The sequence below is a fragment of the Mesocricetus auratus genome, unplaced genomic scaffold, assembly GCF_017639785.1.
Source record: "Mesocricetus auratus isolate SY011 unplaced genomic scaffold, BCM_Maur_2.0 Super-Scaffold_100125, whole genome shotgun sequence".
Lineage (NCBI taxonomy): Eukaryota > Metazoa > Chordata > Mammalia > Rodentia > Cricetidae > Mesocricetus > Mesocricetus auratus.
The window spans coordinates 760160-773794 of NW_024429248.1; the positions used below are offsets into that span (position 1 = coordinate 760160).

The following is a 13635-nucleotide window of genomic DNA, read 5'->3' on the forward strand; positions in this document are numbered from 1 at the left end:
GTCTAAGAGGACATGGTCCTCCATGCTGGGAAAGGCAAGGCAGAGAGAACATGAGGAAGCTGGACATATTATCTCCACAAACGGGAATGAGAGAGAGAGGGAGACAGAGACAGAGAGAGAGAGAAAGAGAGACAGAGAAACAGAGAGAGACACACAGAGGCAGAGAGAGACAGAGACACAGAGAGAGACACACAGAGAGAGACAGAGACAGAGATACACAGAGAGAGACAGAGACAGAGATACAGAGACAGAGACACAGAGAGACACAGAGAGAGAGAGACAGAGAGACAGAGAGAGACAGAGACAGAGAGAGACAGGGGCAGAGACACAGAGAGAGAGAGAGACAGAGACAGAGATAGAGACGCAGAGAGAGACAGAGAGAGAGAGACAGAGACAGAGATAGAGACACAGAGAGAGACAGAGACACAGAGAGACAGAGACAGAGACACAGAGAGACACACACAGAGAGAGGGAGAGAGAGAGAGGGAGAGAGAGAGACACACACACATAGAGAGAGAGAGGTGTGTTGACGCTCAGCTCACTATGGTGCTACCCACACTCAGTATGTGTTTTCCTGCCTCAGTCAAAACCTCTTCTTCACTCGCTGATGTGAGAGAACACAGGAAAGACAGGTGCCATTGTAAAGTTCAACCTTTCAGGCCCCAGCTCAGGCCTAACAAATAAGAATGCCTGAAGATGGGATCAGGAAATAGGCACATCACCAGACCCTAAGACCATCCTGGAGTTCACACACATTTGACAGCTTTGACATGGAAAACAAGCTTGATTCTAGTTCAAAATTTTTAAAAAGGAAAAAAAAACATATTTCCTAGTTTAGTTGGTTATTAAGTGGTTTCTCTATTCAACAACAGTTTTGTGTTTTGTAAGGAAGTGATATATGGTATATGCAAATGAGAGGACATATATTTGTTGACTTGAATGCTGAGGAAGTCCATGGGTGAGGTGCACTGTATTGTTTTCTGAAAGTGCAATGCAGATATGCATTTACCCACCACCCACTCAGCAATGGAACATAAGCAACTCACAAGTTCTGACATGCACAGCTGCAGGGTATTCCAAATGGGAACAACTAATACAGCTGCTTAAAGAAAAGAAGAACCAACATCAAGAAAAATGTTAAAGAATGGGAATATCTCCCCTTTACAGAGGCACAGGGTACAACACAAAATAAGACCTTTTCGTGTTTTGAAAAGCCCTGGTAGGAAGAGAGAATCCAGTCCACTTCGAATCGAAGATCAGAAGACCAATTCCAACCCTTACCAGGGAGAATTAGCGGAGAGACAAGAAGAATCAAGAAAACTAAAGAGATCTGAGAGCACAGTTGTCCCTGGAAGATGCTGGTGCGGTCCGGTTATCCATGTTCCAAGCATATGCGGATACTGTTGGACTAAGCAAAGATTGGGAACACCGGTGTTGGGCGGCACTAACTGAGGAGGCTCTCAGGAGGCTCTGCAGAGCTGTTTCTCACTTCTGGGGTCCAGAAGCTCTTCTGGTGCATGGGCCCCGCCCGGGATATTTTGACTTAATTGGTCTGGGTGAGGCCTGGGAAGGGAAACTTTTATAGACGCTTGAGTTGCTCCTAATATAGTGCTGGGGTTCAAAACCACCACAATAAAGCTTCACCGTGTGCTGGGTCTGGGGAAAGAAAATGTATCCTCGTATCCACTGAGGAAGAAGAACTTGAAATTCCAGCATCTATTTCAGTGGTTAGAACTGGTGGTGGGGCTGTGAAGACAGCTCAGTGGTTAAGGTGCCCTGCCCCGTGAGTCCCAACAGCTGAGCTCAAATCTCTGTCCCCTGTGCAAAAAAAAACAGAGAGGTATAGTGTGCCTGCTATCCCAGCACGGCGAGACAAGCACAGGAGGACAAAGGTGAAGAGAAGGAAGCTGGAAAGACTGGAGGCAGCTTGCTGGCTACCCAATTTAGTGGGGATGCAAGGAAGAAGGGAGACAACCAGTAAACTCCAGGTGCAATAGGAGACCAGGTCTCAAAAAACAATGTGGATTCCCACCAGCAACTCACAAAAGCAAAATGTAAGAGTAGGGGGCACCTGGATTTGAACCAGGGACCTCTTGATCTGCAGTCAAATGCTCTACCCCTGAGCTATACCCCCTTCTGTTCTTATGGAGTTTAATTAACACCTTTTACTCCTAGAGTGACACCCATATCCCTTAAAATCTATTTATTCACATTATAGGACGGGGATCTCAGGAACCCCAAGCCTGAGTCAAAGGAAACCTGTCTTCTGCTTCTGATGTCTACCAAAAGACAGGGTCACTCCCCCTGGAAATCCTACAGCTGTGTCCTCTCCACAAACCTCTAGGGCCAGCTAGTGAATCATGGACCTGTCTGTTACAATGGTCCTTAGAGTCAAAGACAGAGCCCACCATAATGGTGACCTACAAACAGAAACTGTATAGAACGGAAGTGTCTGTCCTGTCACACTTGATGGCAAAGTCAAGCCTGACCCACCTGGGCCAATACAGAGTTCATGGCACTTCCTACACAACTACAGACTAGGATGTATGACCAAGTCCCTCTTCAGTTAAAATAGATAAATATGATGGACAATGAGCTCCCCCAAGGAAACAGTCAAAGGCAGATTTGGAATCTCCCAGCCTGTGAAAGGACAGATGGCAGCATAGATCAACACCAGGAAACCCCAGCAGCGATGAAACCCATCTAACTCAGATCTGGCAGCCAGTGGGCAAAGCCCTAACCCATCTAGAAAAAAAATGGTACTTCCCTTAGTACCATTTTACCTCCTCAGGCAACCAAGGACATGAGTCTGTCTCTATGTCTCTGTCTCTCTCTTCAACCCCTAATTTCTTCTTCTATCCACAGGCCTCTCCTTCGGAGTCCTAGCCACCTTCTCACCTTCTCACGAGGCAGCCCAGAAGCCTCTCCTCTGCTTGCCCAGCCTGAGAGATGAAGGAATGCTGCCTTCTGCATGGAATTTCTAGGGGGCCGTTGCAATCTCTGGGTCTCTCCCATCAGCAACAGGATACACTGCCACAAACTCTAGAAAGGATCTCTGAAGTTGTGAGAACTCCATGGAAGCGGGCAGGGGCGGGAAGGCTGCAGTCTGTGACCAGGAATTGAGGGCGGAGCAGTAGAAGGTCCTGGTCCAGCACAGCAGCACTGTGAGAAGTGTTTCCTAGGGAGCAACCAGCAAAGTGACAGCCTTGTGTCGCACCTGGAAGGAGGGATGAGCAGGAACCCAGGAAAGAAAACCAACCCTGGAACCTAAACTTGACTGACATGTTCAGGTTCTGTATTTGCAATTTTTTAAAGTTGAAGCCTGTACAATGTTATAGGTTCCTGGCTTTTTTTTGGAATAATAGAAACATTTTTTAAAAATTTACATTATTCCCCAAAAATTCAATAAAGAAGTTCTTACATTTTTTATATTATTTTATGCAGAGGAATGTTTTGCCTGTATGTGTCTGTGCACCGTGTGTGTGTGTGTGTGTGTGTGTGTGTGTGTGTGTGTGTGTGTTGCCCACAGAACCCAGAAGAGGGCACCAGATACCATGGAATTAGAGTTACAGACAAATGCGACCTGCCATGTAAGTGCTGGGAATTGAACCCTGGTCCTCTGGGAGGGCAACCATGTCCCAGGCCTGAAGATGGTTTTTATCTGCAGTCACCCAGCTGCGCAGTGGAACACCAGAACTACTTTCTCCTAATGGTGCCTATTCATGGTGTGCAGTCATTTTAAGCTAGATGCCTTAAAGGACCTTTTTCTTTATGACAACGTGTACTCTTTGTTCAATTGAAGCATCCCCTTTTATAATTTCCCGTATTACTACCCCCAAGCCTTGTTGGGCTGACTGCAACGTTGCTTCAGAACTGTCTTCAGTATGCAGTGTGAGGCAGAGGTCAGGATTCTTTCTGTAGCCGCCCAGTTGCCAGCTCCCTTTGATGGAGAGCTCCATCTTCCTCGGCTCACTCAGCTCCTCGGTGCTCAGCAAACTGCCTTTGCCATCAACCATTTGTCTGTATCAATTTTTTGTCACTATGACAAATACCTAAGGGGGAAAAAAATCACTGAAAAGATGAAAGGCTGACTTTTACCAGAAGGCACCACACAAGCTTCCAAGGGATGCAAGCAACCAATGGTCCTACACGCCTATAACATCTATGAGCCACAACAAAGACCAGCATGGCACAACAACTCTAAAAGTACAGTAGTGGCAATAGCCTACAGTTCTCTGATTGGACTTAAGGCCAGCTCAACAAAAGGGAGCTCATGCCTGTAACTGGAAACCTAGTCAACGACCTGGGGATTGAGAAGTCGCGGGTATCATGGGAGAACCTATAAATGCCACTTTACTAAACTAGCACAATCCCTAACTATACTCTAAGTGTTTATCCTTATACCCACAAGTAAGTGCAGTTCTCAGCCCTCATTAGGAAAACTTCTATTTTTCAACATACAGGGACCATTTCAGAAAACCATGAATGATCAAAATACGGAGAACAAGAGACTGTGTGGTGCCCAGTCACAACTGATATATCTGCAGCACACGTCTTGCACCTAAGGCTTATGGATCACCGCAGAGGAAGGGGGCCAGGGTGAGACTGTAATAGAAACAGGAAGTTTGCAGTGAGATTATGTCTCCTAGAAATGTCAGTGAAGCTACATTCATGAAGTCTCACCATCGTAGCTATACAAGACCTAACAAGAATAATACCAATAGACGTGATAATATGGAAGGGGGAACCTCAACCCTAGACAGAGAATATAGGCAACTAAGGAATGATTAGAGCAGGAGAAATAGTCTTCCTGAGAGAAGAACACACTAACTGGTTATTTAGTGCCAAATGGTCAGCTCGGAAATCATATATGTACAAATAATATCATAAAAAATGAGTAGGTTATATTCAGAAGTGCATGAGTGCATGTGTGTTTGTGTGTGTGAGAGAGAGAGTGTGTGTGTGTCTGTGTGTGTGAGAGAGAGTGTGTGTGAGTGAGTGTGTGTGTGTGAGAGTGAGTGTGTGTGTGTGTGTGTGAAAAATTAAAGAAAAAGATGACATAATTTGAGAGAGAGCAAGGGGGTACACAGAAGGAGTTGAAAGAAGGAAAGGGAAGGGGAAAATTACATAATTATAATTGAAAATTTATAAATATATTTTTGAGATATCTCAGTAACCTACTTCCTCCAGCTAGGCCATACATCTTGAAGTTTCTACTGCCTCCCAACATAGATCCACTAGCTGGGGGCTGGGGTGGGAGGGACCAAGTCTCTAACACATTAACTTACCCTTGGGGACATTTCACATTCAATCCACACAGAAGGGATTCTTCCTAATGGTCTGGCCTCAGCCTTTGAATTTCTGCCCATCTTTGTAAGAATACCACATTTCCTTCCATTCTCTCAAATGAGCTTTGTTTGAGATCTGGTTTAACACATCCTTCTATATTTTACCCAAGACCATCCTTGTTTTTGGCTACTGGTCTTGCTTATATTGTTTTAGAAAATATTTGTACAATTAAACGCGCACAAGCACATACTTCCAGTATTTTTATTAACTTGCATTGGTATTTTAGACAGATGCAGGGGGAAGCTACATAGTTCTGATAGCTAGGTTTACAACCCACAAGTCATCCATCTTCTTAGAATTTTGAGTCTCAGACTTTTGCAGTTGCAAGAATGTTTGTGTAACTTTTGCTCATCTTTGTTTAGAAGGAATGACAGTTAATCTTATAAATTTGACTAGATGTAACATCACCGTAGAAACAGGCCTGTGGGTATTCATGAAGGTGATTCTGGAAAGGTTTAAACTGGGAAGGGAAGAGCGACCTGAAGGCGGGGTGCACCAACCCGCAGGCTGGAGCCCTGGACTAAGTGAAAAGGGGCCTGAGCACCAGTGTCCATCCCCTCTGCTCCCTGACTGCAAAAGTAACTTGACCGGCCATTTGTGCTTCTGCCACAAAGCCTTCCTCACCATGATAAGTCCGTATCCCTTTTAAAACTGTGAGACAAAATACATCCCTTCCTTGAGTTGTATTTACCAGGTATTTTTTCAAAACAATAAGGAAGTTAGCTAATACAGAAGGTTGACATTTTATGTTATTCTAAATGGAATTTTCCTCCTTTTCCAGTTTCTTGCTGGCACACTGAAATATAATCATTGATCTAATAATTTCAACTTTAAGTCCAGATACATTGATGGACAGCTAATAATCCTAATGAGTATGTCTTCGATGTCTTTTTTAAGTTCTACGTTTACAATCATATGGAAATGGCCAAGGTAACACTATCATGTCCTGACTCCATTTTGTGTCGGCTTAGACACCTTTCAGTTCTCTGCGCTCCCAACATCCATGTCTGCCTTGGCAGCACACTTTGGATCTCTAAGATCCTGATCATGGTCCACATGTATTAGCTAGAATAATGTTTATGAAACCAAATATAAACTAAAGTAACTGAAAAGGATGAGTCAAAATGAGCTGTCACATTGTGTCTGGAGTAACCGCTGTGTTCTGCCAAATCGAATGTTGCAGTAACTCTGACTGCAGTTCTAAGATGAATGTGATTGTGGGTTTTACTTTTACAACTGCTGCACCCCTGAGCTTTGGCACCAAGAAGCTGAGGCTCCAGCCCACTCTTGATTGCTAACCAAGAATAAAGGATGGAATCTAACTTGGCCTTATGTGTGTGGTGATCTGCAACTTTCTCACCTATACTATAATAACTTCATCTTCAAATAAACAGTGTTCTCCCCTTAAAACCATATATTTTGTTTATTTTTTATCAATTCCTTTTTCCCTGGCTAAGACCTTCATTTATCAAAGATCAGATGCAGTTACAATGGATATTTTTTTATCTTGTTTTGAGTTTCAGTGGAAAACTTTCAACATCCCACCATTAATAGGACTTATTTTATTCTAGAGAGATTCCTCAGAGCACACTAGAGAGGTAAAACGCTTGTCCTAATCGACCAAAACCATTCTGAAACCATGAACATGAATTCACTCTTTGCAAAGGCCTTCCTCATCTGTTTTAATGGTATGTGATTCTTCTTCAATCTGGTGTCCTAGTTTGGGTTATTTCAGAAATAGATCTTGTCAGTTTGTGGGATGAATACAGGAACCACTTTTCTGGAGTGGGTGAATCACAGATCAGAGAAGGCACCATTTTATAGATAGCATTGTTCTCCAGAAGTGTAAAACATCATTTCTTTCTGAAACGTTTGACAGGACAGACTCTATGTGCATGGGGGTTTGACACACGTGTCACTGGAGTCCCTCTCTCCGTTCTTCTGGTCTGTGTAATCTATCTTTCAAAGATAATGGTGTGCTCTCACCACTGCTGTGTTTCAACCTATCAGACTCTTTACATCTAGTAGTGTTAGTTTTATCAAGGCAGGTGCAGCAGCATCTGGTATATGTATATTCATATCATTATATCTATGTGGTGGGTTGTTTATTTTCTTTTTATTTTCAGATTTAAATTTAAATTAGAAACAAGGTTGCTTCACACGTTTATTTTCTTAATACACAGTGCATCTTTGCCTCTTTCAACTTTGTTAGCTGTAGTCTAGGTGCTTTCCTCTTCCACTTGCTTGGTACATTATTTTCTATCCTTTTGTTCTCAACCTGTGTGGATCACTGCCAGTGAGGGGTGTTACCAGCAGACAAAAGCCAGTAGGTTGGGTTTTCCAACCCAGTTAGCTTGTCTGCATTTTTTTTAAACCAGAGATTTAAGATCATTTACATTTAGGATTGTCACTGAGCATTATGAGTCCTGAAATTTTGTTGGATTTTTCCCCCCCTGGCTGACACAAGCACTGTCTGTTGATTTGTCTGTTGGTTTAAAGTGAGGGTTTCCTAGTTTACTGAGTATAATATGCTTGATGCCTTCATAATTCTTGTTTCCAGTTATTCTCCTCATCAAATTTCTCTACTGAGCTTTAATGTTTACCACTCCATTTCTTCCTCACTTCTGGGCAGAATTCTTCCGCAGTAGAGGGTTACTGGTCATGAATTGCTTTAGTTCATGCCTATTTTAGAAGGTTTTTTCCCCCTCCTGTCCTTTTATTTCTTATTACTTTTTTGTATTCTTATGCTTTAGATTTGTCTCTCAGGAACAAAAACACTTAGTTGACTGAAAATTATTTATTAATTTATTGTTTTTTTTTGTTTTTGTTTTTTGAGACAGGGTTTCTCTGTGCAGCCCTGGATGTACTGGAACTCGCTCTATAGGCTAGGCTGGCCTGGAACTCACAGAGATCCACCTGTCTCTGCCTCCTGAGGCATGGGCCACCACCACTAGGCTGAATTTTATTTTTTTAATCCAGCAGTTTGTCCTTTAACTTGGCATTTCATATATTACAGTCAATTTTAACACTGGAAATTTTGGATAATCTTTTTTAACCTTCTTTGTCCTTATTTTAATCTCTTTATTGCCTTGTTTTAGAGACTATAAGAAGAAAGTCTCCGAGTTTTGAGGTAACATGTACAAACCGAAATAGAACAAGTAAAAACTCACAGGTTGAGTCTGGAGAGATAGCTCGGGAATTAAGAGCACTTGATGCTATTATGGAGGACTGAGGTTCAGTTCCCAGCACACACGGTAGTTCACAGGGGATTCCAACATCTTCTTTTGACCAATGCATGTAGTACACATTCATACATACATACATGCAGGCAAAACATTTGAACACCGAAATGTAAATAGTAAGTCTGTTTAAAAACAAAACCACGATGTCCATGGATCTCTTTAATTTCATTCTCGGGACAGTTACTTGGCACACTGCATACCTGGTTGGTTGATGTGCGGTAACAGAAGCTAGAAGTAGGGTTTACACGATGAAACTGAAAACCTGGTGTGGTCCTGATAATAACCTCGACTTCCTAGGATAACATATATGTGGGACAGAAACACAAAGTCCTCAGCAGTCCCGGTACTGAGCTGACTGGTGCACAGTAGATGCTTGGATGGTAGAAAAGCTAAGGCAGATCCCTCATCCCTCTGTGGTTCTGAAGCACAGGACAAAGTCAGGCCCTGCCTCCCTGGAAGGGAAGAGTGAGGAGCGACAGGGGAGTGAGAAGATGGAAGGAAACTGTGGGTATCCTTACCCTATTAGGGGAAAAATCCCAACGACTTTCACCTTTCCACAGGAACATGCTAGAGAAATGAATGGAAGGGAGCTCCTACAAGGCAATGCTGTGTGCCGATGCTGTGTGCCGATACTGTGTGCTAGCCCCTTCAACTACAAAATCCCACATAATTCCCACTATAGTGCAGTAAATGAGACTCATTTGAAAGTTTAAAAGAAAAATGAAGTTCAAAAGTGACATCAGTGACATAACCTGTTGCTTGTAACAGTCACTTGGCTTTGACCCCAAATCTGCATCCTTTATTTCACAGCACACTTTCTCACTGTGACCCACCCCAAAACCAGGAACTCTGCCACCCCCAAAGCAGGAACTCCACCACCCCACAACAACTCGCTGTGTGGGGATTATTTCATTTCCTTAGAGGTCAATTCCTCCTCCAGTTCCTGGAAATAACATCTTGTATTAGCCTTCTCCCTATAAAACACAAACAAATAAAAATGTGAAGAGTCCGGTACCCTTTTGTTGCTGTAGTTTTCTTGTCCCTCCTGGTCCTGTAGCTGCCTTACCCCAAATAAGCACACAGATGCTGTATTAATTATAAAACTTTTGGCCGATGTCTAGGGCTTCTTATCGACCAGCTTTGTCTTAATTATTAACCCATTTCTATAAATCTAGGTATTTCCACATAGTCTTATCTTACTGGAGAAGGATCCTGGCCTGTTACTCCTTCCTCTGCTACATGGTATCTTCTGCCAGTCTCTCTCTGCCTACCTTTCCCAGAATTCTCCTCGTTTCCTAGCCCCGCCTATCTTCCTTGGCCAAACAGTGTTTTATTCATTAACCAATAAGAGAAATGTATACTCAGAAGGACATCCCCCGTCACCCACAACCTTCCTTCCTACTTGTGTCTCCTCTCCTCTCCTCTCCTTTATAGACACCAACCATATCGGATTAGAGACATTCTATCCCTACATGAATCAACTTGATTATGACTGAGTGACCCTAATTCTAACTAGATCACATTCACCAGGAGTAGGACTTTAATATACATAGACTCAAGATACAACTCAACCCACACTCAAGACTTCCTCAGACATGAAGAAGTAGCAGCAAGTTACTGGAGTCTTGGATGTGCTGCCAAAAATTTAAAGTGCCAATTAGTGTGTGTTTAATACACTGGAATTAAAATTTAGGGCACCATTTAGCTGCCAGTCATGAGGTCCCTGGTTCAAAGTCTCATCCACCTTATTTATTTTCTGTTTTATGTTGTTATTTTGCTTTTTTTGTTGTTGTTGTTCCACAAAAGGAGGCCATAAAAGTAATGATCAATTCAGTGTGTTGTTGAAGGAAGTTTTGGACACAAAATTCCATCCATAGTGAGTGAAAGTGAATATCGTCTCTGATTAATTACAGGCAGACATGAAATTAAACTGTAAAGTTACCGTGGAAGTCTATTTCTCCCAAAGACATACCAAGATTCCAGAATGTCAGAACAAGCCCTTTCTTTAAGAAACTTCTTTATTTTCTGAGAAACTTTGTTTTCCAAAGTCAGACTATCAGAACTTCAAAGTTTGCCTGTAAGAATGCAACAATCCATTTAAAAATTAAAGCAAATCAAATTTACCCTCTTATAGGCCTGGAGGACTGATGCTCAAAATTCGTGTCACTGGGCCAAAAATCAGGGTGTGAACAGGTTGAAGTACCCTTCTGGAGGCTCCAAGGGAAAACAGCATCCCTCTGTCTGAAGGACCTGAGTCGCTTTGGCACAGAGCATGCCTGTTCCGCCCACAAGCAAAGCTTCGGGCAAGAGGTCCTCACATGCAGCACTCCGTGTGGATTTTAGATTTATAGTGACCAAGGACACAAAAGCCCAGAACCGCAGTGCAGCACATATCTCAGGTGGATTTGTGTCTGTGCTGGCAGTGTCACTTCCCAAGGTCCGCGGTCAGACCCCTGGAGAAAGCCCAGCCTATCCTCGGCTCTCACTCCCTGGTCACAAGGTCAGACACCACCTGAGTGCTGCCTGCAGATGTTAAGACTGGCACATTGCCAGCATCTCCTGTCTCGTACTGACCTCCCTCACTGGAATGCTCCCCTTTCCCACTAGGCTTACTTTCCGAGTCTGTTTCTGTTACCCTAAAATTGGGAACCACTAATTTAGAGCATATCTAAGAGCATGTAACAAGGTCCTTGCTTAAATCCTGGCACCTTGCGCCAGCACTGGATGCTACGATGAAATGCCTAAGCTAGATTCTTCTTCCATGTTGCAGTACTCACGTCTTCCTGCAGAGGGCAGGCATCAGCTCTCCATCTGGGGCAGGCGTTCTTCCAGGGGGAGGGTCTCCCGACTGTCCATCGGCAGCTTATTCCTGATCTCAAATGATGTCTTTAGCAACTCCCCTAGATGAGTCCTAAGACATAAAATCTGTAGACTGTCCCCAGAGGAGCAATTCAGCACCTGTTCAAATCCTCAGAGTCCCCATCTGCCGAGGTCGTTGAGTTGTGCAGGGTGTACCTGCCCTCTCAAATCTCCGTTTTAATCCCCCAGCTCCAGTGCCTTAAGGGTTTATAAGTCTATTCACATAACTTCTGGTATGGCATTTGCACTGAGACACGGGGAAGATATGAAATGGCTTATTAAAGGGTCCTAAACCCAGTGACAAGGAACGGGCTTAGTTCTTAATGCTGTGTGTCCCAGAGAAATATGTTCAGTTTGACTCTCTGTTGCCAGATGCCTGCTATGCCGGGCACAGCTGACTGACTCTGTAGACCCTTTCAGCCATCAGTGGCACCATCAGTCCTGTCTCATAGAGTTCAAGAACACATTTGGGAGAAGAAACCATTGTTTGTTTTATATATCATAGAGGTAAATTTGTAGTGAGACAAGCTTGTTGGCTTCTAGGATCCACAGACAATGAATACCCATAGCAACATTACACAGGCTGCGCATGGTTACACAGGTATAAGGCACTATTTAGATGCTAGTTATTGTCGGGGGTATAGCTCAGGGGTAGAGCATTTGACTGCAGATCAAGAGGTCCCTGGTTCATATCCAGGTGACCCCTGCTGTTCTATTATTATTTTTAAATTACTAAGGCTAAGTGATGAAAACTCATTCTTTACTCTAATCCTAAATCCTGGGGTACTGAGCTTCCTAAAATCTCAGAGAAAGTTCAGAGTGATTTAAAACTGTCATTGAGTGCTACAGGCCCAGAACTGCATGTTCCTACAACCCAAGTTTTCTCTTTTACTTACTAAATTTATATTAAAAATTTTCTTTTTCCTTTTAAAGTGTGTGTGTGTGTGTGTGTATTGAGCAAGAATACATATATTTCTGTTCGGTACATAGAACAACCTCAGATGTTTCTCAGGTGTCATTCACTCTATTGTTGTTGTTACAGGATCTTTTACTGGCCTGGAACTCACCAAGTAGGCTAGGCTGACTAGTCAGTGAGCCCCAAGGATCCGCCTGCCACCATCTCCCCAGCGCTGGTATTATAGTGTATGCCACCACAACAAGCTTTGTCACATGGGTTCTGGGGATCAAATTATCCTTGCATAGCCTTCGGGACCTGACCTATCAGGAGCATCCAGAGAATGAAGAAAAGACAAATACAGCGTCTTAGTTACTTTTCTACTGCTGCAATAGAACAGCATGACCCAGGTAACTTATAACAGGAAGCGTTTAGTTTGGCTACTTTAACCTTGTAGTGGGTTAGAGTTCATGATGGCAAAGTGAATAGTTGAGAACTCATTATCTATCCACAACCTTGAAGCAATGAGTCTTTTTCTGTCCCTCCAGCCAGCTCCCAAATAAAGACATGGAGACTTCTTACTAGCTATGAAAGCTCGGCCTATAGCTTAGACTTGTTCCTAACTAGCTCTTGTAACTTAAATTAACCCATTTATATTAATCTACGTTCTATCATGTGGTGTTGCCTCTCTTCCTCTTGTACCTCCCCATCTCCTGGCGTCTCCTGCGTGCCTAGAGTCCTCCTCTCCCTCCTTTCTCTCCCAGGAAACCCCGCCTATGCCTCCTTCCTACCTATTAAATGTTTAGCTTTTCATTACACCAATCACAACAATGCACCTTCACACAGTGTACAACTATCCCGCAACAGAGCGAGGCACTAGGGATGGGAGTCTTTCGAAACCTCAAGGCCTGTTCCCAATGATAGACCTCCTCCAACAAAGTCGCAACGTCTAAGTCTTCCTAAACAGGTCCACCAACTGGGGACCAAGTATTCAAATACATGAGCCCACGAGAGTCATTCTCATTCATACCACCACAGCCAGCAATCACAATAGCAGATAAAATAGATCATAGACAAAAGCGTACTGTTGGAAATAGTGTTACTTCCTAAAATTAATAATTCTCTAGGAAAATGCTACAATTCTAAATTTATGTACACAGGACACTAAATACATAAATTAGGGAGAAATAGACAAATGCACGTGATGGGGTAAGTCCTTCTATGTGTATGTTTGTCTTATTGGTTAATAAATAAAGCACTGTTGGCCAATAGGGAAGCAAGATAGGTGGG

The 13635-nt window shown here is 43.2% G+C and overlaps 1 long non-coding RNA gene and 2 other non-coding genes across 3 annotated transcripts in view; 1 reads left to right on the forward strand and 2 right to left on the reverse strand.

The window, feature by feature from the left end:
• The window catches only part of LOC110339510, a 205045-nt gene that overhangs the window by 186256 nt on the left and 5154 nt on the right, over window positions 1–13635 (reverse strand). The gene's annotated exons all lie outside the window — the stretch shown is intronic.
• Trnac-gca lies at window positions 2063–2134 on the reverse strand. Its single transcript has one exon. It is a non-coding gene; the product is annotated as a tRNA-Cys (tRNA).
• Window positions 12085–12156, forward strand: Trnac-gca. The gene has a single exon. It is a non-coding gene; the product is annotated as a tRNA-Cys (tRNA).